The sequence below is a fragment of the Pinus tabuliformis genome, chromosome 9 (genome assembly GCF_031772625.1).
Source record: "Pinus tabuliformis cultivar Carrire ecotype Pingquan chromosome 9, CPIR1, whole genome shotgun sequence".
NCBI lineage: Eukaryota > Viridiplantae > Streptophyta > Pinopsida > Pinales > Pinaceae > Pinus > Pinus tabuliformis.
Genome location: NC_142307.1, coordinates 1,439,710,337 through 1,439,735,727, shown reverse-complemented (window position 1 = coordinate 1,439,735,727; position 25,391 = coordinate 1,439,710,337). Strand labels below are relative to the sequence as shown.

General features: G+C 39.8%; 1 pseudogene; it reads left to right on the top strand.

Moving 5' to 3' along the window:
• The first annotated feature begins 2,234 nt into the window (after positions 1–2,234).
• LOC149153981 (putative flavin-containing monooxygenase 1) overlaps positions 2,235–25,391 on the top strand; it is a 109,346-nt pseudogene continuing 86,189 nt past the window's right edge.

Sequence of the window (25,391 nt, the reverse complement as noted above, 5' to 3'; positions counted from 1 at the left end):
AATATTTTCCATACCCTTCGCACCAAATTGGGTATCAAGGATTATGAGCATCATTTTGGAACTCAGGTACCATGGTAGTCTTCACAAGTACATCTAGGATGACATGATTTCTTGGAAATCTCCTCACTTAGCGCCACTTATCAATACATTGTCAAGATCGAGCAGAAATTTAAATAAAAGAAGCGAGACTTTAGATCTACAAATATGAAGCATGGGAAAGGCGCCTCCAAACCGCAAAACAAAGGACAAATCCAAGGAAGGGCAAATGGGGACAACCTGCCAAAGCCACAAGAAAATAACAAGACCACAAACACAAAGAAGGACACAAGGAAATGATGTGAGATCCATAAGAGCCCTACTCATAACACAAGTGTCAAGCCAATCAGTCACAAAGGCTGAGATGAAGGCTTCAAAATCAGATGCATGTTTCGACTCTGAGTCATAAACAAAAAAGGGGAATAAAAAAGAGAAGCTCATTATCGATGCGGAGCTTAGTGCCACTATTGCTACCACCAAGATCCAAAAGGATGAGCCCGAAGATCTAGAGTAGAGGTAGCATCTCCTCCACTCATAGATGTGGGTGAAGGGTTCTTTGCTATAGTTCATTACCGAGAGCGGGAGCCAAAAGAACCTCATTTTAGTAGATTTCATGAAGTTGTTGGCCTACCGACCACACCACACCTACAGTCATACACCATTGGGTGATTTCACCAACGACGAGTTCTTTGTGTCAGCCAATGGTGTCATCTTCCCTACAATAGCAAGCCCTTCACAAATGAGGTATTGTGTGATGTTTCTCCTCTTAAAGGTTCTGATGTTTGATTATGCCAACCATACTTGTGGAAGCAACATGTTGTGTATAAGTCTAGGCCTCGCACTATCATTATTACTTTGGGCAATAAGTTGTACAAGATATTGGAGGTAGCACTACCTACCGTCGTTTCTTTGATCACTACGAAGCAATGGAGTAAGATCATTTCCTAGACCAGGATATTTTTCTTCCTTATGATTCGCCCGTATGGAAAGAAGAATATTGTGGCCACAGCCTCCATACATGGCTCCTTCACTCGGTAGAACCAGGTGGACAAGGTTGTAGAGGAGTGCATGGACATCTTCACCTCACCCACAGGGGTACCTCTACACTCTCAGGTCAAGCAATCCACTGATAGGATCCCAGGAGTTCCGCTACACAATGGACCAATATATCAATTCTCTGTTATGGAGAACAATGAAATCAAGATGCAGATTTAGGAGCTATTGGAGAAAGGGAACATTAGGTCAATTTCATCACCCTATGGGAGCCCGATCGTGTTGGTAGAGAAGAAGTATAGGACCTAGAGATTTTGTATTGACTATAGGATGCTGAACAAGATCATTGTCTGGAATAGGTATCTTATCCCACAGATTGAGGACCTTCTGGATCAGCTCAAGGGGTCCAAATATTTTAGCAATATTGACTTGAATTCTAGCTATCACCAAGTACCAATCAAACATTCTTATGTGTGGAAGACTACCTTCAAATCCAAGGAGGGCCCTTTCGAATGGTTGGTCATGCCTTTCATGTTGATGAATGCCCTTGCAACCTTCATGAGGCTGACGGAAGACATATTGTGAACCATCACCATCTCATTCGTAGTGGTGTATTTGGATGACATTATGATCTTCATCCAGAGTTGGAAGAACAACTCCCCCATATTCGATAAGTCCTCCAAAACCTCTGGTAACACAAGTTGTGTGCCCATTTGGAAAAATGTTATTTTGGTATGACCCCGGTTCAGTATTTGTTGTACATAATTGATGGCCAGGGTGTGCATGTGGACCTATCCAAGATACTAGTCATTCAGGATTGGTCAGCCCCAACTACTCTAACAGAGCTTCACAACTTTCTAGGTCTTTCCAACCTCTACCGCAGGTTCATGTTGGGGTTATCATATAACTTGGCCTTTGAGTCAAGTCACAAAGGTAGGAGTTAAAGAAAACTTATTTTAGTTTGAATCGCAATAGTAGGAATTTTCCGAGTTGAAGCATCAACTCTGCTCTCAACTAGTGCTCACATTACCAGACATGTGGCAACCATTTGAGATCGAGACAGATGCCTTTGACTATGCTATTGGTGAAGTTCTTACTCAGTAGAGGAATCTAATGGCATATCACTATGAGAAACGTTCAAACACAGTTTGAAAGTATTCCACCTATGAAAAAGAGATGTATTCAATTATGAAGGCCTACCGACAATGGAAGCATTACATTATGGGAAAGGAAACAGTAATTCACACAGACCACTGACCCATGTAGTTCATACAAATGCAAGGTAAGTTGTAGAATGATCACCATCGGGAATGGTCCACATACCTACAAGAGTTCCATTTGAAATTTAAGTATAAGAATGGTAGCACCAACAATGTCGTAGACTTCCTTAGTCGACCACCAGTCATGGCGCTAATGACTGTGCTTGACTCTTATGGGAACGAGACTGTGAGGTGGCCACATCTTTACAAGAGTTATCTAGAATTTGGAAACACATGCCAGACGCTCCAGGAAGGCAAGAAATTTTTAAATTTTCACCTCAAGGATGCATTGTTGTGCCACCTGGGACTTCTCTATGTTCCCTAAGAAAGCGTGCCAAGATGATTTGGGAGGCTCACTACAGTCGGATCACTGGACATTTTGGGGTAGAGAAAATAGTGGTAGTGTTGCGGAAGTATTTTTATTAGCTGAACCTTTGATAGAATGTTGGGAAGTACATCAGATCCTATACTTCCAGCGTCATTGTCAAACCGACCATCAATAAGCAAGGCATATATACTCCTCTTCCTACTCCTAGTTGACCTTGGGAATCCATTTCCATGGATTAAATGTTGGGCCTTCCTTCTACTAAGCATGTAAATGATTGTGCTTTCATGGTTGTCGACAGATTCTCTAAGATGGCCATTCTGGCAGCTTTCACGAAGAGTATCATAGCAGAAATGACTGCTAAGCTCTTCCTTGAACGAGTGTGGGTACATTTTGGGATCCCACGGTCCATTATTTTAGATCAGGACATGAGGTTCCTAACTAAATTTTGGTCAATTCTCTAGTTGATTTTGGATACCAAGCTCACTAAGTCCACGACTTTCCTCCCCCAAACTGATGGTCAAATAGAGGTCGTCAACAGGATGATCATATACATTTTTATTATGTAAAACTTGAAACATCTCCCTTATGTCAAGCACAACTACAATAGAGCTCTCCATAGCGATGAGCACCAGTATTGCAACAAGAATGCTGCAACTCGTGGGGCTACCAACTTTACTTTATCAACCTGGGGTTCATACAAACTTGGAGGTGACAGTGTTGTATGCACAAGAAGATGTGACGGGTCTACTCTTTATCACTGCTAAGCTGGTGATAGACCACCATGGTTTCCCAAACCAGTCTTTTATTGATTCAGAAGAAGCTTGATTATCAATGAGGAAAAGGGAAATTTACACTAATTGAAATCTTGTCTATTGTAGTAAGGAAAACTAAGATCAAATGCTTAAAAACACCATTCATATAACTAATTCTATGAGGCTTTGCTTCAAAATAATGCTAAGTTAAAATTTTTGTAATCCTATTGTCCTAGGCATGCAATCTGAAATAACCAAACATTCCATTGTTGTGCATGTAAATGAACAAAATAACTCCTTTTTTTTGTGAAAATGTGAATGCTAAATCCTCTTGGTGATGTGGCAAGTGGATTAGGGATGATGGTGAATGGTCAGATGGCTTAGGAGGCAATTAAGGGTCTTCTCCTATCTTCCTAGGTGCATTTTCCACAATTCAGCCACAAAACAGGCCACTACAATTCGTCCTATAGGATGTCCTATTTCCTCCTACAGGATGTCCTAATGCTCCTACAAGATCCAACAGAGAGAAATAGGAGTGATTTGGAAGGTGGTATAAGGCTTAGGGAAGGTGAATGGTGGGAGAAATAAAGCAAGGGAGTCACTAGGACTCCTTCATAACTCAAAACAGATTTTGTGAGATGGTTGGATTTGCTCAACAAACTGGGAGAAGTGTTCTCATGGAATGATGAATTTAGTGAGGGACTTAGTGGAAAAAGGGATAATCATGGATGGATGAGGTTAGGATGGGGTTGTTGGTCATGATATCTCTTTGCACTACTGAAGATCCTGCACTGCATCAATCATTGGAATTTATCCATAAATCATGTCAAGCATGAAAGATTTTCAATCAACTACAGAAAAAAACTATCATTGGAATTACCTAGTTTCCTAGTTCATGCATGGAGACACTTGTAGAATAATTTGAAAAACTATGAGATATAATACAAGGCTGATGATATTAGAAATTAAAATTAAATCCTATTCTTAAAAACTGATAAAATGCTGGCCTAAGTAGCAGAAAACCTAAATTCCATGAGAAATCAGAATTCTGTCTTTTTGGGGCTGCATAGGAGTTCTTTCCTCAAACCATGGTCCCTGAAGGGAGGAGTGAGGCCAAAGCTACCTACTATCAGCTTTTTTATATTCCTTTATCTTCGTAAGCTACTGCTAAAGAAATGCACAAATGGGAGAAAACTAATCAAATCCACTACTTGCAATGAAGTAATGCTAAAAAGAATTCAACCATTAATCTACGAAATTAACTAAGCATACAAATACAAGAAGAGGAGACTTTGCTGCTAGGGTGGGGCCCTAACCAGAGAGCTTCAGCCCTCTGAGTAAACTCAGTGATGGATAAAGGAAATGCCCATTCTCATTATCATATTAGAAAATTAGATAACAATGTCTTCCACCAATCTTGAACTCGAAAATGCCTAGTGCTCTTACATAAAAAATCTGAATCCTAATGAGGCTTTAGGCCTCTTTATTTATAAAACTGAAGTCTCCATTGAAGTCCTTAAATCTAGGGAGGCTCAACTCCCAAAGTCAAGATGAACTACCTCTTTAACTTTCATTGGCTCGACTTCCTTTTGATTTTCATGACTCAACTACTTGTAACTCCGAGTTAGTGTGATTTGATGGAGGAATATTCGAATGAGTGAGGATTAAATGAGGAGGATCTATCTACTAAAATCTCTCCTCCTTGTCTCATTCGAGTTTCTGCCCTTAATTAACCAAAGTTGCCATGCTTTTCTCTCAAAAACCTGCAATCAATGCACATTAGTCCACTAGACATAACATCTCACTTTTACTCATCTCATTAAGAAAAATTTAATCAAAATATGTAAGGAATTATGAGAATAGTTTATTCAAATAATCTTGGAGGTGTATCATGGTCCTTAAAGTTACCCAATGATGAGGCTCATCATCACCACCCTACTAAAAGTGTTTCTCATCCTCTGAGCAACTCAATATATATGCATGTCCTTCATTGCTCTAGTGGCTTCCCGGACATCCCATGCTTCTGTTGTAGTTTCCTCTTCCTGTGAATAGAATCCTACCTTCCTCTCTATTTCTTCCCACTACTTTCTTTCTTCTTATTCCTTCCTTCCTTCCTTCCAACATTCCTAAGAGTAGTGGTGGACTGAGTCTCAGGCCAATCCAATTGACTTTGAGTCTTTGTAGAGCTTTCATGTACATGGGTGTTCTGTTTAGTGCCTCTCTCATTCTCTCAGGAGAATGGTACTCTCTGATTTTCAGGCTGTAGGGCAAAGTGTTCCGTCTCATTTGGAAATCTTACATGCTGTCATCCCCTAACAACATGAACATGTCTTCAAAGTGTGTGCATGCTTGATCTTGGGCAGAAAGGTACCTAAGTGCAAGATTAGGGTCATTTGCAATCAGTTTGTGGGTGTTGATGACAACCATTGTAATTGATTGCTCATCTCTTATCATGAGGGGTTTTGTCTCTTCTCTTGCCATTACTTTCTTCATCTCTATAGCTCTTGCCTCCTCATGATTCATTCATGATGCCAAATCCATCAATTGCACGTCCCCTACTTTTGACTTTGGGTCCCACACATTCATATATGTCAAGGCCAAGTTGTGCAGGTAAAACTCAGACATTTTAGCTCTATCATCCAAGGTGCTTTTATCACAAAGATCAATGAATTGTCTATAGTCCTAGAAGGGCATAGTGACTCTTTGTGCTAAAGTCTTAATTTGGAACTGTAACCATTGTTCCTTAAGATACAATGCCTAAGACTTTGCTGGCATCCTACACTGGATTTCCTCTAAGGATAAACTGGCCATAGCTGCCAATTGACTTTCTCTCTCTTGTAACTTTCCCCTTAGCCATGCATTCTTTTCTTCCAACTGAGCTTTCATCATCACCTCTCTATCCCTTATGTTGCTCAGTTCTTTGCCCATATCCTACACTTTCTCCTTCATGTGGCCTACATCCTTCACTCCTTTAGATTTGTAAATTTGCATCCACCTATGTGTTCTTGCCCTTTCCTTTTCAAGATCAAAGAATAAGGGGATGGAAAATATTTGTGGAATTGCACTATCCCCTTCAATGAACCTATAGTAAGATTCAAGGTTGGGTTGAGAACTAGGTTCCTTCAGTTCTGGATCTTCCTTCTTTGTTTCTTGTTGAGTGATACCTTCCTGATCCATTTGCTGAGTTTCCTGTAGGATGGCCTATGCTTCCTGTAGCTCCTTTTTTGTCTCCTATAGGAGACATTTTCCCCTTGATGAGGCAGACCTTGTGACAGGCCTCCTAACATAAGTGATGGGAGATTTGGGATAGGCTTGTCCTGATGGTCCTTCTCCCTATTTTTTCTAAAGGGAAGCTACCTTCTCTTGCTAATTTGGTGAGTCTTCAATGACAATAGGAATTTTGGCGGGTGTTTGAGGTCTTCCTTACCTAATTCTTGTGATTTTTCTTGTCCTAAAGTACAATGGGGTTTGTCTCTGCCTCTTCCCTTTTTTCTTGATAGGTGTACTTAGGGAAGTGAGAGCAGTTTATGCCTCTTTCTCAATGGGTTCTGGAGATACTCTTGGTGATTCTTACCCTTCTTTGCCTTGAACTGTAGACCTCTATTCTTTCTTGCCTTTTGTTTCCTCTTTTCCATTCTCCTTCTCATTTTTGTCTTTCTCTTCCTCTTCTTCCTCCAGTTTCTCACTCTGTTCATCAGTTTCCTCTTTTGCATCTTCTTCTGTCTCTTCTTCACTTTATTCCTCCTATTCTTCCCCTTCTTCCCCCTTTGTTTCCTCTTCATCCCTCTCACTAGCAGTGGGGCTTTTGTCATATTCAAGAGCTTTTATTTCTCCCTCTTCCTGCATGTCTCTGAAATTTTTCCATGTAATAGGTAATCTTAGGTGTTGGAGGGCATCTTCAAGGATAAGTTTGATTAACCCATGATGGGCTAGCTATTGATGTTTCCCTTCCTGCACTTTGATGCTCATATATATCACTGATTGAAGGAGAAAGTAGGGTATGCTTAGTCTTTTTTGAGGAGGTGTGTCTGCTCCAAATCTCAACTCTTGGAGAAGCCTGAAATGGTATCCATATACCACACTGTATCTCCCTTTATATGATATATATTTGATGAGGCGGTAGCTAATTCCATTCCAAGGGTATGGAATTCTTTCTCTTCTGACCCCATTTTTGTCTTCCATTGCCTCTTCTCCTTCCAAAAAGAATTTCTTCTTTGCAAGTTGGCTATTACCCTTATCTTCCTTTCTCCAAGGAAACCCTAAAGGAAGTGTGGTGATTCTACCTATGAATTTAGGGGTGATTTTTACTGAGAGGTTGATGTTAGCCTAAGCTACAAACACCATAATGATGCAGCTTAAGCTACATATACCCATAGTATACAAACTAAAATTGCTTGTCACACCATGTGTGTCCCAGGAATTCCAAAGATTCCATACTTAGTAAAACCTTCAATTAATCAAGGTTAATCTTAATTAAACTTTATGCCGAAATACAACATCTGGTGAAAACCCACTTTATCAAAGTATAACTCTTTAAGCGAAAATATATTCAATTCTCTCTTAACCCTTATAACTCAACCTTTCGGTTAATTTTACTACCCACGCATGTCAACCATACCATGGTCTTCAGACTTTGGTTAAAACCCAAATTTAACACATAAAACATTAATTCCTCCTATTTCTATTATAATTTTCATATAATATAAATAACTCATAAAACACACTAAAACCTTTACCTTTCTGCCTTTCCTTGAATCTTTGCACATATATCCATGCTCTCTTTAGCGTGTTTATTCCCTGTCGTCGATCTCATTCCCTGATCCAATGGTTATCACATCACCCAATCATCAACTAACCCAGACGATCTCTATCATTGATCTATTCCACCCGATCCAACGGCTGTCGCATCACCCGATCGCCAACAAGCTTAGTTGATCTTCACCGTTGATCAATCTCACTTGATCCAATAGTTATCACACAATCTCGCGTGGAATTAAGCACGTCCGATATTAGAATGAAGGCACGCAAGAAAAGTGGTTTTCGCTCTCCACCTTGAGCTACGTGTCGGCCTGTAAGCTTAATCGTGTGAATTTTAGAAAGACCGCTTACCACTTTTTGAGTGCGTGAGAAAATGCTTATCCTTTGCGAGACCACTTCATCCTTTTCTAGCACGTGGGTTTAATCTTCGTCGTTCATATTTTTAACTTTATTTCATGCGACTTAATCTTAGTCATCTATTGTGCACAACCTCATCTTTTGATATGATTGATCCAATGGTCCCTATGCACTGCTACATTCTTCTATTTCCTCCTGTGTAATCGCCTATTCGGCCTTCTAGTTGTATTTTTTCTCACCTCATGATATTCATTTGTTCTAATCTCAATCTCCTCTCATGCCTTTATGTTTCCTTCACCTTCATTATAACATTAAAGGCTTCCTCCAATACTGTCTGTGCACAACCACGTAACACATTTCTTTGTTACTCCTTCTCTGGTTTTGCACATCTACAACCTAAGTTATGCAGAATTTCTCTAGTCACACACACAGTCTAAACTCAATTACATAGTACACGTCATACAAACTCAGAATTGAGTTATCTATATTAATAAAAAAAAATTTACATAGGAATTTATTCCTCGGCCTGATATTCTATATCAGTGGCCTTTCTTGCCTCTTCCCGTAGGCTTATAGTCAAACCTATCTAATCTCACTCTAGCTAACTGATTGACTATCTACCTATCTATGCCTTTTAGGCTTACATTTATACAAAAGGTTCTGTTTAACCAATTTTGGTTTAGATCCTTAATCAGCTGAACTAAATCTTGAATATCCTCTAAGTCCACTTTTAACTCTAGTAATCCCTAAGAATCCTCTCCAGTTCCACGAATCATGACACCACTTTCTAGTCTAGGACTTATAATTGATTTCCAACTCTCTCGTCATCACTCATCATCACTTATGTTCTCCTACATTTGAAAGCATTTACAAATATCCTCACAATTCTAATTAATTCCTATTCTAATCACTCAAAACATTAATAATTACATACATAGGAATCCAACTTCCTTGAAAACACAAGACCACCTATGTTAACTAGAATGTAATGAAATTGCTGAGCTATATGCTCTTGCATCAAACTCCCAAGGTTAAAATAATCATGATCTCCTGATCATGTGATTTTGACCTTTGTCTTCCTTGATCCCATACTTTGTTCTACAATTTGTCTTTGGTTTGTTGATCTTGGTTGTTTCTATTCTCCAAATTTCCACACCTTATGTTGCTTTGCTCCACTAGCTATGCTTTCACAGTCTGTTGTTGTCTTTCTCTTTTGTTGCTCCTTGGCCTTCTTACTATTGTTTTCTTCTAAGGCACCTTCATCATCAATCTTACTATTATTTCAATCTCTATGTCCAGTTTATCTTTTGACTAATAATTACTTTGCTAGTTGTTGTTGTACTTTGTCCCTTCATCTTCAAACTGTTGTTCACTGTCTTCTCTTTGAAGTTGTTGGATCCTTACTGCCGCCCTTTCATCCTTACCCTCTTGTTGTTGTCCAAACAACCTCTATTCAATATTTATAAATTTACTTTCAAAAAGTAAATTGCCCTCCAATTTCCTTTGTACTTGATTCCTATCAAATATATTACTATGTTGTTCATCAATTCCAACATATTTTCCTTCCTTTTCTTTCTTTACTTGGCTGCTCATATGTGCCAAATTTTCTCCAGCATCTGCAACAAAACCTGCACTCACAAAATAATTATTAAAATGAAAAACATAAGGCCTCAGTGCCTCTTCTTCTTTTGGCAACATTTCAGTATGCTTCTTTGATTTTTCCTCCTCTATCAACACATCAATATGTTGATTCAACCTCTCTAAAGAATCCTCCAAAGGACTCTTCAAATTGTCAGCAAGTCTCTCTTCCACACCATCTACTTCAATGATGTCTTTCTACTCTTTTCCACTGTAATAAACTTCTTCCTCTAAAATTACACTGTCATACTTTGAGTTTTCCAGAAAATACTCCAGTAATTCAAGTTCTCTGTGACACTTCATAAGTATTTCATCATCACTTATAATTCATACATTTGTACACAAATTATCAATTTCAAAATTACAAGGTTCAACAGTCTCAACTGTTGCTTCACATATCCGCTCTTCAAACTGATTCTCATCTCCTTCTTTCACAAGAAATTGTTCCTGGATTGTAACGGCTTCAATTATCAATGTATTAGTAAATTCTTTCTGCTACAATAATTCACTACTTTTCTCATTCAAGAGACATTCTCCATCATTCTTTACTTCAGAGTATTCATCTTCCGAAAGATACTCTTCCATACTTTTGACAGCTTCAAAAGACTGCTCATCCTCTGCAAAACCTTCCTTTGTTAGTGACCAATCATCAGATGTCCTTTCTCCCTTTGCTAAATCTTTAGCATAGACTTCTTCTTTCTTAACATCTTTCAGTAGATGTCCTTCTTCTTCAATACATTATGCCTTGCTGTCCCTTTGTAACTCTTCTTCTAGAGCTATCCTTGTCCCATCATCTGCATTAATATTCTCTTGCATTTGTTCTTCATCAATAACATTGATCAAATTCATTAGATTACCTCTCTAAGACAATATTCCTTCATTCTTCATTAGAATAAGAACTCGATCTTCCATCTCTATGACATCTTTAAATGACTGTCTTCTCTCATTGTGTAACTCATCCATAGACTCTTTCTCCAATTGAGTTGCAAAATCAACTTCATGGAATGAAAAACAATAATCCCAACTTCCTTCAGGTTCAAAAAAGACTCCTTGATCATAACAATGTTCATTAGCTATCTCTATAGAAACAAATTCCTTATTTAGTACCATACCTGCATTCACAGACAAACTATCTGTTTTAAAAACATAAGACCTTGTGGTCTCACTTTATGCTTCAATCATCATATCTCCTTGTTGTTCTGAATACTTCATATGATTCATAAGATCTTCCACAGATCTCCAGTCTTCATATTTACCCACAATTTAACCCTGTTCTGCTACACAAATGTAAACTTCCATTTCCAACTTAGCTTCTCTAAGTTCTTCCACCATCCACGTCACTTGCCTCTATTGTAGCCTTCTCTGTAACTCAGACCACTTCACTGCCTTTTTCCTCAAGACCCAACCTTGTCTTTGGTTTTCTTCTAGTATCATCTTTAATACACTGAGTTGTTCTTTTAACTCTGCAATCTCCTTGTCACAGTCCTCTTGACTCATTCTCTTGCCATTTTCCTTGGCATCCTCCTTATTCACTTTTCTTCTACTATGGTCTTCCTCAAAACCTCTGTTACCTCTGTTATGACTATCAATAGTCATCTTCTTCTCCATCTTCATGAGTTCCTCATTCACTTACTATGAGATGCATTAAAGCCTATGCAACAGCAAGTCCTCACTGCTGCCACTTACCTCACCAAGCTTTCCTCTGTACTTGGTCCTTTGGCAAGCACTTGGTTCTCTATTCTCTCAAACCTCTTTGAGCACTTCTCTCTGCTCCTTCTAGGATTCAACTCATCTGCACCTTTTAAGAACACAACTGTCCTCTTATATTTCCATCACAAATGAAATACTAGATTTTGACGACCTCTTCTTTTACTCAGAAATTATTACCAGCTTTCTTCATCCCTTACCAATTCTACCCACATCCTCTATGGAATTTCCTTTATGATCTTCCTATGAGCTGCAACAAAACCTCTACAGTAACAAGTCTCCTTCCTACAAATGCCTCACTAAGCTTCTCTCCTCTAAGCTCAGTGTTTTGGCATCTCTCTGGTTCTTTCCTTTGGAACCAATTGAGCACTCCTTGCTCTAGGTTGTTGAAATCTTCTCACCTTCAAGACCTCTGCATGATCTGGTTCTACCATTCATCTGCACTTTGAATGGATTGTTCTTTGTTTCCTTTGCATCTGCAAATTCTGCTACACTTTATCTCTGCGTGCCTACTGTTTGTCAGATTTGAAATCTAATCTCCTCTTGCCTGCATACATACCTTCAAAACATAATTCTACTCTATGTTTTCTTCAAAGAATTCTTACACACAGAATTTCCTTGTTTTGCTCTGATACCAAACACCATAATGGTGCAGCTTAAGCCGCATATACCCACAGTATGCAAATTAAAATTGCATGTCACACCTTGTGTGTCCCAAGAATTCTAAAGATTCCATACTTAGTAAAACCTTCAATTAATCAAGGTTAAGGCTCCTTAATTAAACTTTATGCGGAAATACAACATCTGATGAAAACCCACTTTATCAAAGTCTAAGTCTTTAAGTGGAAATATATTTGGTTCTCTCTTAACCCTTATAACTCAACCTTTCAGTTAATTTTATTACCTGCGCATGTCAACCATACCATGGTCTTCAGACTTTGGTTAAAACCCAAATTTAACCCATAAAACATTAATTCCACCTATTTCTATTATAATTCTCGTATAATAGAAATAACTCATAAAACACACTTAAACCTTTACCTTTCCGCCTTTCTTCGAATCTTTGCACATATATTGATGCTCTCTTTAGCGCGTTTAATCCCTACCGTCAATCTCATTCCCTAATCCAATGGTTATCATGTCACCTGCTCATCAATTAACCTGAAGGCTCTCTATCATTGATCTATTCCACCCAATCCAATGGTTGTCGCGCCACCCGATCGCCAACAATCTTGGCTGATCTTCATCGTTGATCAATCCCACTTGATCCAACAGTTATTGCACAATATTGTGCAAAATTAATCATGTCCGATATTAGAATGAAGGCACGTGAGAAAAGTGGTGTCCTCTCTCCACCATGAGCTACATGTTGGCCTATAATCTTAATCGCATGAATTTTAGAAAGACTGCTTACCACCTTTTGAGCGCGCGAGAAACTGCTTATGCTTTGTGAGACCGCTTCATCCTTTTCTAGAACATGTGTTTAATCTCCGTTGTTCATCTTTTTAACTTTATTTCATGCGACTTAATCTTATTCGTCTATCGCACAAAGCCTCGTCTGTTGATCTGATTGATCCAACGGTCCTTGTGCACTTCTACGTTCTTCTATTTCCTCCTATGTAATCACCTATTCGACCTTCTGTCTATGTATTTGTTCTCACCTCATGATCTTCACTTGTTCTAATATTGATCTCCTCTCGTGCCTTTATGTTTCCTTCACTGTCATTATAACATTTAAGGCTTCCTCCAATACTGTCTTTGTGCAACCATGTAACGCATTTCTCTATTACTCCTTCTCTGATTCTACACACGTGCAACCTAAGCTACGCAAAATTTCTCTAGTCACACACACAGTGTAATCTGAATTACACAGTACACATCATACAAAATCAGAATCGACTTATATGTATTAATAAACAAACATTTACACAAGAATTTCTTCCTCGGCCTGATCTTCTATATCAATGGCCTTTCTTGCCTCTGCCCGTAGGCTTATAGTCAAACCTATCTAATCTTACTCTAACTAACTGACTGAATCTCTACCTATCTATGCATTTTAGGTTTACATTTATACAAAAGGTTTTGTTTAACCAATTCTAGTTCAGATCCTTAATCTGCTGAACTAAATCCTGAATATCCTCTAAGTCCACTTTTAACTCTAGTAATCCCTAAGCATCCTCTCTAGTTCCACGAATCATGACACCACTTCGTAGTCTAAGACTTATAATTGATTTCCATGTCTCTCATCATCACTCATCATCACCCATGTTCTCCTACATTCAAGAGAATTTACAAATATCCTCACAATTCTAATTAATTCCTATTCTAGTCACTCAAAACATTAATATTTACATACATAGGAATCCAACTTCCTTGAAAACACAAGACCCCCTAAGTTAACTAGAATGTGATGAAACTTCTAAGTTGTATGCTCCTGCATCAAAGGCCTTTCACCACAGTGGTGGCATGGGTCCTAGTTATTGGTATGGGTGAGAGAGAAAAGTCTCTGGCCACCTCATCATCGTATCCCCTCATTTTTTCAAAGAAACCCATCTGATTGTGCCTTTTGGAGATTTCTACTAGAAGAGGGTGTTGATGAATTCTCACTGTGTTTGTGGGTTCCCTATTGTTAAATCCCCCTGTCATATTTCCCCTGATAATTTTGGAGGCTTGTATAGGTATAATTCCAAATTCTAATGGGTGAGAGATTCTAAATGACAATTATGTATATAATTCCCCTAGACTGCAATTTTCTTAACCAAATGGATTTTTTTCTATATTTTTTTTAACTTGGGAAATGTGGGAAGGTATAGCTCCTACCTCCTGGTTACTGCATGGTGAAGCCAACCTTCAATATTTTCTCTCTAAATTACCATTTATAATCCTTTAGATGACTGCTCTGTATCCTTTAGGTTCTCCTGTAGGATCCTGTAGGCTTTCCTATAGGATCCTGTAGGTGTTCCTACACTGAAAACTGCTCACTGTCTTTCATGTAGACACTGCTTCAAGAGCCAAGAGAAACCTTGCTTTGATGGATCCTCGAGATTGCGAATGCCTCCTTTGCATGGGAATCAATGTTTTATTTCCTCATATGGGTGATTGTGTGGGATGGTATGCTGGCTACCAAAGTTCGAGGACCCACTTTGGACCTTTGGTCCCACTACCACTTCATCATTCCTCCTTACCTCGTAATCATCTCCCACTTTGGTCATCCGTAACTTAAAAATTTTTGTCCCTATCTCCCTTTTCTTTCGATTTGACTGTTGCAACATGTGTAGTGATCTAACTATATTCTCCTCGTCGACTGGCCGAAGGTGGCCAAGTTAACTCGTCACATTTTCTTATAAAACCAACTCTTACACAATCCTACATTTTTTATCATATTATGCTAACGAGAGAGCTTAAGCGAGATGACATACCTGTGGGTAAGATGCCTTAATGATGTTGCTTGATGGAGAATGATGTCCTATTGTGTATTTGTTGCATATGTTTGTTTGCTTGCTTGTTTGTTTGTTTGTTTTTCTTTTGGCCTCCTTTGATGCTTGTTTCCTTCGATGTGTAGGTGCTGGAGGGTGATGATGATGATCCTATTGCTATTGCTAAGCTCTAGAGGAGCTTTCTTGACAATAGGATGTCTATGCTAAAGATGACTAAAACTTGTCAAATTTTGTTTCGTGGGATAGGCTGCTACAGGATTTCCTACAAGAAACCTACAGGATGTCTTGTAGCTACCTCTCCCCTAAACTTTTATTATTTTCTTCACTTTTGGAGCATGAGGATTGTTTTCATGGGTAGAGAAGGGGTCTAGTTATTGGTAGGTGAGAGGTATAGCCTTCATGTATTGTCCCCTTGTCCTTTGTTCTCACCTTCTTCTATTTGTTTTTTTTTAATTGTATTCTTTTTGGAATTGACTTATTGGATGAATGCAGGGGTAATCATGGTGGTGAGAGGCATGGTGAAGTAACCATTTTATTTTTGACATAGGATGGTCATGCCCTTGCTCTAGGATCACTTTCCTTGGGATTCAAAAGCCACTATAGTTCCTACAAGATCATCCTGTAGGTTTTCAAGGAATCCTGTAGGTTTACAGGGAATCCTGTAGAAAACACAGAGCTTGTGTAAACTGAGCTAGATGATTTCATAAATGGAGGGACTAATGGGATTATGAAGAATATGGGATGGAGGAATGAAAACATGAATTATATAGGTCCTTCTGATCCTCTTTTATTGCTCTGATCCTCCTCCTACTGACCTGAAAACAACATTTTCAAAGATTTTCTTTTCTTTCTTTATCTATATATATATATATATATATATATATATATATATATATATATATATATATATATATATATATATATATATATAGATATAGATATAGATATATATATAGATATATATTAAAAAAATTTGTTTGCATCCAAGAGGTTTTCATCCTAGCTTCTTGCTCTGGGTGCCTCAAAAGAGGTTTTCACCAAGAGATATTTTTATTTTTTCCTTTTCTCTTTTTATTATTTTGACACCATTGGGCCGCCTCAAGAGGTTTTCAACCCAACAGTGGGACTCAGGTGACTCATGAAGGTTTTCACCTGAGTCTATTTATTTTTTCTCTTTTTTCTTGTTTTTTTCTCTTTTTAGGGACTTGATGGGGTAGAAGTTGAGACTTTCTCCACCACCATCAATGTCTTGTTGATTCCATTGATGAACTCTTGCTTTGACAAGGGCTTCTTGTAGACCTTCAATCTATGCCCATTGACAAGTAAAGGAATGGCCTTTGCATCAATGATTCTTACCTATACTAAACCATTATCATGACATTTTTCTATGACATAAGGCCCTAACAATCTAGTCCTTAACCTACCTTTAAAATCCTTGTATCTGGAATCATACAATAGATCCCAATCACCTTCTTGAAACTGTTTGTCCTTTATGTTCTTGTCATGCCAGATCTTCCTTTGAACTTGAGTCACCTTTTTGTGCAGGAGGGCCTACATTTTAAACTCATCTAACACATTCAGCTTGAGAAATCTCTCTTGTTTCATCCTAGTGAGACCTAGATCTAGTTGTGCTACCATTCTTAAGGTGTTGTATTCAAATTCAATGGACAGCAAGGCCTTCTTCCCATAGACCAACTCATAAGGAGTGAATCCAGTGGTGTTCTTCCAGGTGGTATTGTAGGCCCAAGTGGCCTCAACTAATCTGTCTTCCTAGTCCTTTCTGCTGCTACTAATAACTTTGGTCAGAATTCCCTCCAGTGCTCTGTTGTTCACCTCCACTTGCCCATTAGCTTGTGGGTGGTAAGGAGTGTATGTTCTATGCTTAATATTGTGCTGACTTAACACATTTTCAATCATGTGAGATGTAAACTGGATGCCTTGATCAGTGACCAGTTCTCTAGGGTACCCAGACTTATAAAATACATTTTCCATTAAGAACTCAGCCACTTTCTCCTCTGTTGCTGCTTTGATGGCCTTGGCTCAAGCCCACTTTGTTAAATAGTCAGTGCACACAATGATGTACTGCTTTTTCCTGGATGGAGGATCAATGGGTCTAATGAAATCCATGCCCCACTTCTCAAATGGCTTAAAGGTCACTTAAGGTTGTAGAGGCATTTCATCCCTTGGGGTAGGTTTTCCCATCCTTTGGCACCGATCACACTGACTAGTATACCTCCTCATGTCCTGGTGAAGAGTGGGCCAATAATAACTAGCTTTATAGCACCTTGAATGTTGTCCTCTTGGCTGCAAAATGACCTCCACGAGGCCCATCATGAAAGGTAAAAAGGATGTCAAAGAATTCCTCCTCCCTGACACATCTTCTCAGAATTTGATCAAGGCCTAGTTTGAAGAGGTTTCCCCCAATCCAAGTGAATGGAGTGCTCTTCCTCACAATCTTTCTTTTCTCTTTGGAGGACAAGTTCGGTGGAAACTCTGCAGACACCAAGTAATTTGCTATGTCAACAAACCATGGAGAGAGAACTGAAATGGCGAATAAGTGTTCATCCCACAACTAGTCATCAACCATTCCTTCCTCCCCTATAGGCAAATCCGGGATAAAAAAAATCTGCAACAATGTTCTCCTTGCTAGGCTTATCAATAATAGTTAGATCAAACTATTGTAATAAAAGTAACCATCCAATAATCTGGGCATTCACATCAGGTTTATTCATCAATTTTTTAATTGCAGCATGGTCAGTATGTATAAATGTTTGGTAACCTATAATGTAATGCCTAAATTTGTTCAATGAATGCACAATATCTGGGAGCTCCTTCTTAGTCACTGTATAGTTCAGTTCAACCTTTGACAGATTCTTACTGATGAAGTAAATGGCATAAGGTAACTTGTCATCCATCTGGCCTAGAGCTTATCCTATGGCTTTGTGAGAGGCATCAGCATGTATACGGAAAGGAAGGGCCCAATTTCAGCCTTGGAGAATAGGTGCAGTGATCAACTTGTCCTTTAGGGTGTCCAAGGCTTCTTGACATCTTTTTGACCATAAAAATTCAGATTCTTTGGCCAATAACCCAAATAAAGGAGAAGCTAACTTGCTGAAATCTTTGATAAATCTCCTATAGTATCCAATTAAACCTATAAAACTTATAACATCCCTCTTTTTTTGCGAAGGTGGGACTCTTTGAATGATGGCTATCTTATTTGGGTCCACCTACGGTCCTTTCTAGGATATTGAATGACCTAGAATAGTCCCTACAGTCATTAAGAACTCACATTTTTTGGGACTAGGGTACATGTTCATTTCAATGCATTTGTACAACACCTTACCCAAGTTGGACATAGCCTCTAGGAAATCACACCCATAAGGTGTAAAATCATCCATATAAATTTCTACTGCGTCATGGACTAGCTCAGTAAAAATACTCAGGACTACTCTCTGGAAAGTGGCATGGGCATTGCATCGGCTGAAAGGAAGGACCCTATAAGAGAAAGTACCCCAAGGATAGGTGAAGGTGGTTTTATCATGTTCTTCTAGGCTAATCTAGAATTGATTGTACCTGTTGAACCCATCTAGGAAAGAGAAGAACATTTTCCATGCCAGGCCATCTAGCACTTGGTCAATGAAAGGTAGAGGGAAATGGTCTTTCTTTGTTGCTTTTGTTGGCTTGTAGGGGCCTAACCCAGGTTTAGAGGTGATTTAGACAAAAAAATCCCGGTACTACTGGCCCTTTCAGAAACACTCTGTAGAGCGCAGACTGAGGTCTCACCCGAAGTAGTATGGGAGGGTGCTAGAACTAGGTTTCCGCACCCTAGAGATGTTTGATGATTTTCGGTGGTCTGCGGTTTGACCTTGCGCGCACGTCACTACGCGCACCTATCAGTACCTCGCAGCATGTGATGCTGCCTTCATGTAGCCCTACACGGGGCTCAATCCACGTTATTACCCAATTCCTTGCTATTAACCCAATATTAGTTGATCACTTAGCTTATATGTATGTGTTTAGTTATACTTAACAGTGTTCATCATTCATACGAGTGCACATGATAAATAAAATAGTACAATTGCAAAAGATATCAACCATATAATAACTCAAAATAGATACACAAGATTTGGAATCAAACTTCTCTTTATTATCTCTTTCCTTGGTTACAGACCCAACTCTACCTTGCACACTCAGTTGCAGGGGTCTGTGCACTCAGTTGCGGACTCTACTAGACCTCTGCGTACTCAGTTGCAAAGCCTCTTCCTACTACTACGACCTAAGATACTACACTCTTTCTCTATGCTCGCTATCTTCTTGATGCCATCCGTTTGTAAACTTTCTTCATTCTGACTTTACAACTTAGAGCCTCACTCTATTTATACAATCCCATGGTCTACGGACCATGGGTAGGCCGACACTACATTCAAAACTTAGGGCGGACAACCTTATGACTCTAACATACAATTTTTTCTCCACGCCTGCAATTCGCGGAGTCTTTACAATAATATTACTCAAAAATTGGGCTTTGAGCCCTAAAACATGTTGTGGGGGATTCCATGCCCAACGGGCCCCCAACACAAACATCATGACTTGCCCTCGAGTCACTCTATCGATGCGGCGATCTTGGTGCAGAGTTCCTCTAACTGTTCCCGTATGGAACTGATGTCTGTCGTGCACTTTTATGCTTGATGTACCTACTACATTCGTTCCTCCATGTCTAAATTGTGTCCTTACATCTGTACTGGCATCTGTTACATATGTTTATTGTCCCACGCCCTTGTTTGGCTCCTCGGGTCATGAAGATTGTGCTTCAGCCAGTTAGTCAGGTAGCCGGCCCACTCATGTAGGGCTTCAAGTGGCTGCCATTTACTTTGCCTAGGAAGGTTTCTCCATTTAGTTTGACTAGCTGGACTGCACCACCATCTGTGACCTCCTTAACCATGTATGGTCCCAACCAATGCATTCTAAATTTTCCTGGAAATTTTTCAAACTTACTGTCATATAGCAGCACTAAGTCGTTTAGCTTGAAGGTGCGCAACTTGATTTGGCAGTCATTCCAGGCTTTTTCACGTTTGTTTTGTACCTGCTGATGAAACCCTGCCAAAAACCGTTCTTCCTTGAGTTCTTCTAATTGGGCTAGCCTGTCTTCCAAAGCTTCATAGTCTGTCATGCCTGTAAGCGCTGCTATTTGTAGACTAGGTATAATATATTCCATCGGCATGACAACTTCCATGCCATAATCTAACCAGAAAGGTGTCTGTCCCATCAGTTTCTTGCACGTTGTTCTGTAAGCCCATAGCACGGCAGGTATGCACAAGTCCCAATCCTTTCGTTGTGCATTGCATACTTTGGTCAGCACAGTGTCCAGTATTTTTTTGAATGCTTCTACTGTCCCATTAGCTTGGGGATGGTACAGTGTACTTTTCTGATGATACACCTGGAACTCTTCTATGAGCATGCTGATGGTTTCATGCAGGAAATGTGTTCTACAATCGCTCATTAAGATTTTCGGACAACCAAATTGGGTCAACACGTTTTCGAAAAAAAACTTTGCAGTCATGGTGGCTGTGCAGTCTTTTACTAGCTGCGCTTCCACCCATCGTGTTAGGTTCTCTATTGCAGTGATGATGTAGTGTGCATGGGTATTTTCCTGAGGTTTGATCGGTCCCACAAAGCCTATTGCCCATTTCTCGAATCACTCTAGTGTCATTTGTGGATGTAACAGCATCTCGTCCCTCCGCGATGGTTTTCTCATCCTTTGACATATATCGTAGGCCTTAAAGTGCACTTTTAAATCCTGATGTAGGGTTGGCCACCACAACCCTGCGAGAAGAATCTTCTGTGTGGTCGCATGCCCAGTGTAGTGTCCTCCTACAGTGCCCCCATGTGCTTCTATGAGGATCTAGCTTTGTTCGAATTCAGGTACGTATCTTCGCAATATCTCATCATTGCCCATTTTGTATAGGTGCCCCACGATGACAAAAAAATATGCCGTGTATACCACCAATTCCTTCTTCTATTGGATGGAATATTCCTTCAGCACCATCCCTGTCATCAGAAAATGGATCATATCTCCGAAGTGTTCATCCGCGATGCGCACTGCAGAGAGTTGTGCATCAGGTAGTCCCTCCTCCAAATTAGTGGGTTCCTCGCCCGTCTCAATTCATGATAAGTGATCTGGTCCTGCGTTCAGGCATCCCGACTTGACTATGACCTCAAAATCATATTCTTGGAAAAGTAAGAGCCATCTGCATATGCACCCCTGTTGTGGGGGAAAGTATCCAACTCGGAATGACCCTAACCCACTCTAAGGGTGACAGTTCCTTAGCAACAGCTGAAAGCAAAGCTATCTAAAGTTTCTTCTTTATGACATGCAAGAGATAGAAGGAAGAGATCCACTTACCGATGTCTTGCGCAAATGGTCGATCCAATCTCCTTTGTTTGCCGCTTGCTCCTAGATCCAAGTCTTTTCACGGGCCTACTACACGAGATCCTGCAAATAAGACAAGAAAAGGAAACTACAAGAGGCATGCATTCATAATCAATTCAAGGATTAGCATAAATCAAAGACGCAAGTAAGACAATACACCATTGAAACACATGCGAATAGAAGAACCTCAAATGCTTTAATAATATATGGAAGTAAGGTTCAGGCGGTGATACAACCATGAGAGGTCCAATCCAGCATCACCTTCCCGACAGAGAGAAATCTCTTCTTCACCTCCCTCAAGCAATCACCCAATGCTCACAACTGTAAACCAATAGCAATCCTTTGCACTAAATTCCGCCCTCCAGATCCCATGGGATGAGATCCTTATATAGATTTTTGGAGTGAAGATAAGTTAGCTTGATGTGTGACTTGTTGTCCTCTTCAACTCCAGTTGTTCTTCAGTTCTTCACTCGGAGTTTCTACCTTCCACTGGGAGTTTTAGAAGCTCTTAACTCATCATTAGGCGAATCTTATGATCAAGTGTCTTTTTGGAAGCTTCCTGGGCACTGGCACATTGAGAAAAAGATTCCTCCACATGTCAAAGTACGCCCAGCGCAGGTAGCCTTTGTTGCACTTGCTATGCAGCGCAGGTACACCATAGAGCTTTTGACATTCAGCGCAGATGCTTAGTGGAGCAGCTGCTTTGATCCAAAACTGACCTGTTTTTGAGTGTTTTTCAGTGGAGAACTGATTTACAGTGCTGTGGTTTGCTGACCTTGTTCCTCTAAGGGTAATAACAACATGTTTAGGGACTTTGGATCCCTTAGATTATTGACATTTCATGCTCTATGCTGTAAGGCACAAAAATGTCTATAACAGTTGCCCCCTAAAGTATGAGGTCGTTTATCGGGTGAAATTCTTTATTAGGAGGATCCGAAGTTCATTCAATCGTCGGGAGGTGACCTGTAACAAAATACAATACAATACATTATCTTTTCATACTTTCTTTTCATGATCTAGCTGATGCGGGCATTTCCCATGCTCAGCTTTATAAATACATTTGCTGTACATAAACAGACGATCGTCTGATAATAGACTGATAATTCTCTGCTTTCAATTATCATCCTTTCAGTAGGATGATCATCTGCTGCACATGTCTATGTTTTTATCTCCTGAATATATATCGCAGCCCGAATGGATGAAACTAGATCCGGGGTCTTCAAACTTGTCCAATCTTCACTCTAGTACAAGTCGATCCATGTGAGAATTTCTTGAAGTCGAACATAGAAAGACGTCGCTTGATTACCAGTCAATAATGTAAACTGTTAACAAGCGCGAGAGGAATCACCGATAATGATGATGACCCTCAAGGTACTGCAGCACAATTCACGTGGTGTGAATATAGGATCTGACGTCGAACACCACGCAAAGTCTCCTGGTCGAAGGTCATTAATGTATACCTATCGCCGGGAGTGAGAAACTTGCCATTGAGGCATGCAAGCTTCAAAGTACTGAGGGGGTGTTCCTAGATCAACTTCTTGGATAATGAGCTGATGTCGACAAGAAGTGATCTGTCAAAGGAGGGCCTTAATGAATCCCACATCAGTGACACGGAACGGAGCTAGTGATGATGGTGAAAACGATCTGTGAAATATGATTCAGGGTGGTGGTCATGGAAGGATGAAAGATGATGTACGGTAGTGGATGGGACCTGGTTGACACTTTCTGAATGACATCTCTTGAACATATAACGACACTGTTGTGATGGATTGGTAGCATTACCCCATGTATGGATGGTATGGCGAGACCATGGTGAAGGGACCGGTGAATGATAATAACCCAACCCGATATTTACGGAGGCAAAAGTGTCATGTTCAAGAGCGACTTGCTACCATTAAGCTTTGAGGTTCTTCCCAATTTTTCCCCAGTCATTTCTGACCAGTACCTCTTTATTTTTGTCAAGCTTGAGGAGGATAACATATGCTTGTTCTATAACCTGCCCTTCGGGCAAGCCCATCGCTATGTTTTAACGAGCTTAACGATAGGGAAACTCGTTCTCGTCTAAAGACAAGTTTGTCGCTATCTAATATTTTTAACGAGCCCAACGACAAAGACAACTCTGTCCTTTTCATCTTTCGAGAGTCTGAAAAGGGTACATAAAGTGGACTCCAGGGGTCCTTTTTCGTCATCTAATCCCTTAAGTCCGAAAAAGTATAAAACAATACAGAAGGGATGAATGTTCGATATCTTTATCGAGCCGAACTAGACAAGCGCTCAATCTTTTTGTGCAATAATCCCTCAGGTCCAAAAAGATTAAAATCTAGAGGAGGGATAGCTCTTCCGGTCCTTTTAACGAGCTGGAAGGCCAAAACTCGGCAAACTTTTCATATTTTACGAGTCAGTGAAAAGAGCTCAAAGAAGACTCGTATTTTGAGGAACGAGTGATAAACAGGGATAGCAGCAGATTCCAGGTACAGGTTGGAATTTTCCAATCACGGCAGTGTCACAAGGATGGCTAGGGGAAGTCACTCTTCACAGCTGTTCCTCAAAATAGGTAAACAATCAAGTGGATGTGAATGATCGACCAAATGAAAAGTGGAGGTGACAGTGCACAAACACGACCAAGGCTTTTATGGCTGATGAATTTACGGTCTCAAATGGTTATTTACCGGTTCATTTTTTCTTGATGAGCTTGAACTCTGGGGAAAGCTTGCTCACATGTGCATTTATTTTTTAATGAGCATGAACTCTTGCTAAAACTGCTCGGTTTTGCGTTTATTTTTTTAACGAGCATGAACGTTGCCAAAACTGCTCGTTTATTTTGCATGCCCCCAGCATCATAATAACGCATGTCAAAGGAGGGTGCCCCCCAAGCTTCATTGCATTCAACTTGGTGGTTGGAATGAAGGTTTACCTTTGAATTTTGAAAAGGGGATTTGTTTCATTTTTTAATGAGGTTGACATAGTAAAAGAACCATCCTCAAGCCTCCTTGTTTCATTTTTTAACGAGGTTGACACGAGATAAGAACCGTCCTCGGAGCCCACTGTATTTACCGTATTTCCATTAGGGCGATGATCCATGCTGACAAAATATTTAGGAATCTTCCGAATCCGTTGGATATAGAAGATTTCATATTCTAGGTTTCCACTGTGGCTACTTCCGCCAGATTACCCGCCGGCGGTAGGGCAAAAGTACCCATTAAGGCAGGGTCTTTTAGGAGACCTACTCCAATATTCTGGAGCGATTGATTACTTTCATGGATCATTTTGCTGCTTCCCGTAACTTGAGAACTGTTGGGGAGAAATGTTTGTTGGTCGACGATTGTAATTTTTCCTTGAAAAGGAAATACAATCCTCCTGAAGTAGGTCGACACAACTGCAGCCATGGCATATATCCAAGGCCTTCCCAGTAGGATGGTGTAATCGAGGTTTCCGTCGATTACTTCCACATCAACTTCTATTGTTTTGCCCCCCAGTTCAACTTGCAAGTTACTTAAAATCCCGTACGGAGTGTATGATCATCCATCAAATGCTTTTAATGTCGTTGACGATTTTGACAAGGGTGGTGAGCCTAAATTTTTCCAACAACTCATCGACATAAGACATGTAGATGCCCCCTCATCAATAATTGTTCGATGAACAGTTTTGTTGAGGGCTTTCACTTGAATAAGGAAAGCTAGTTGAGCTGGTAACTGA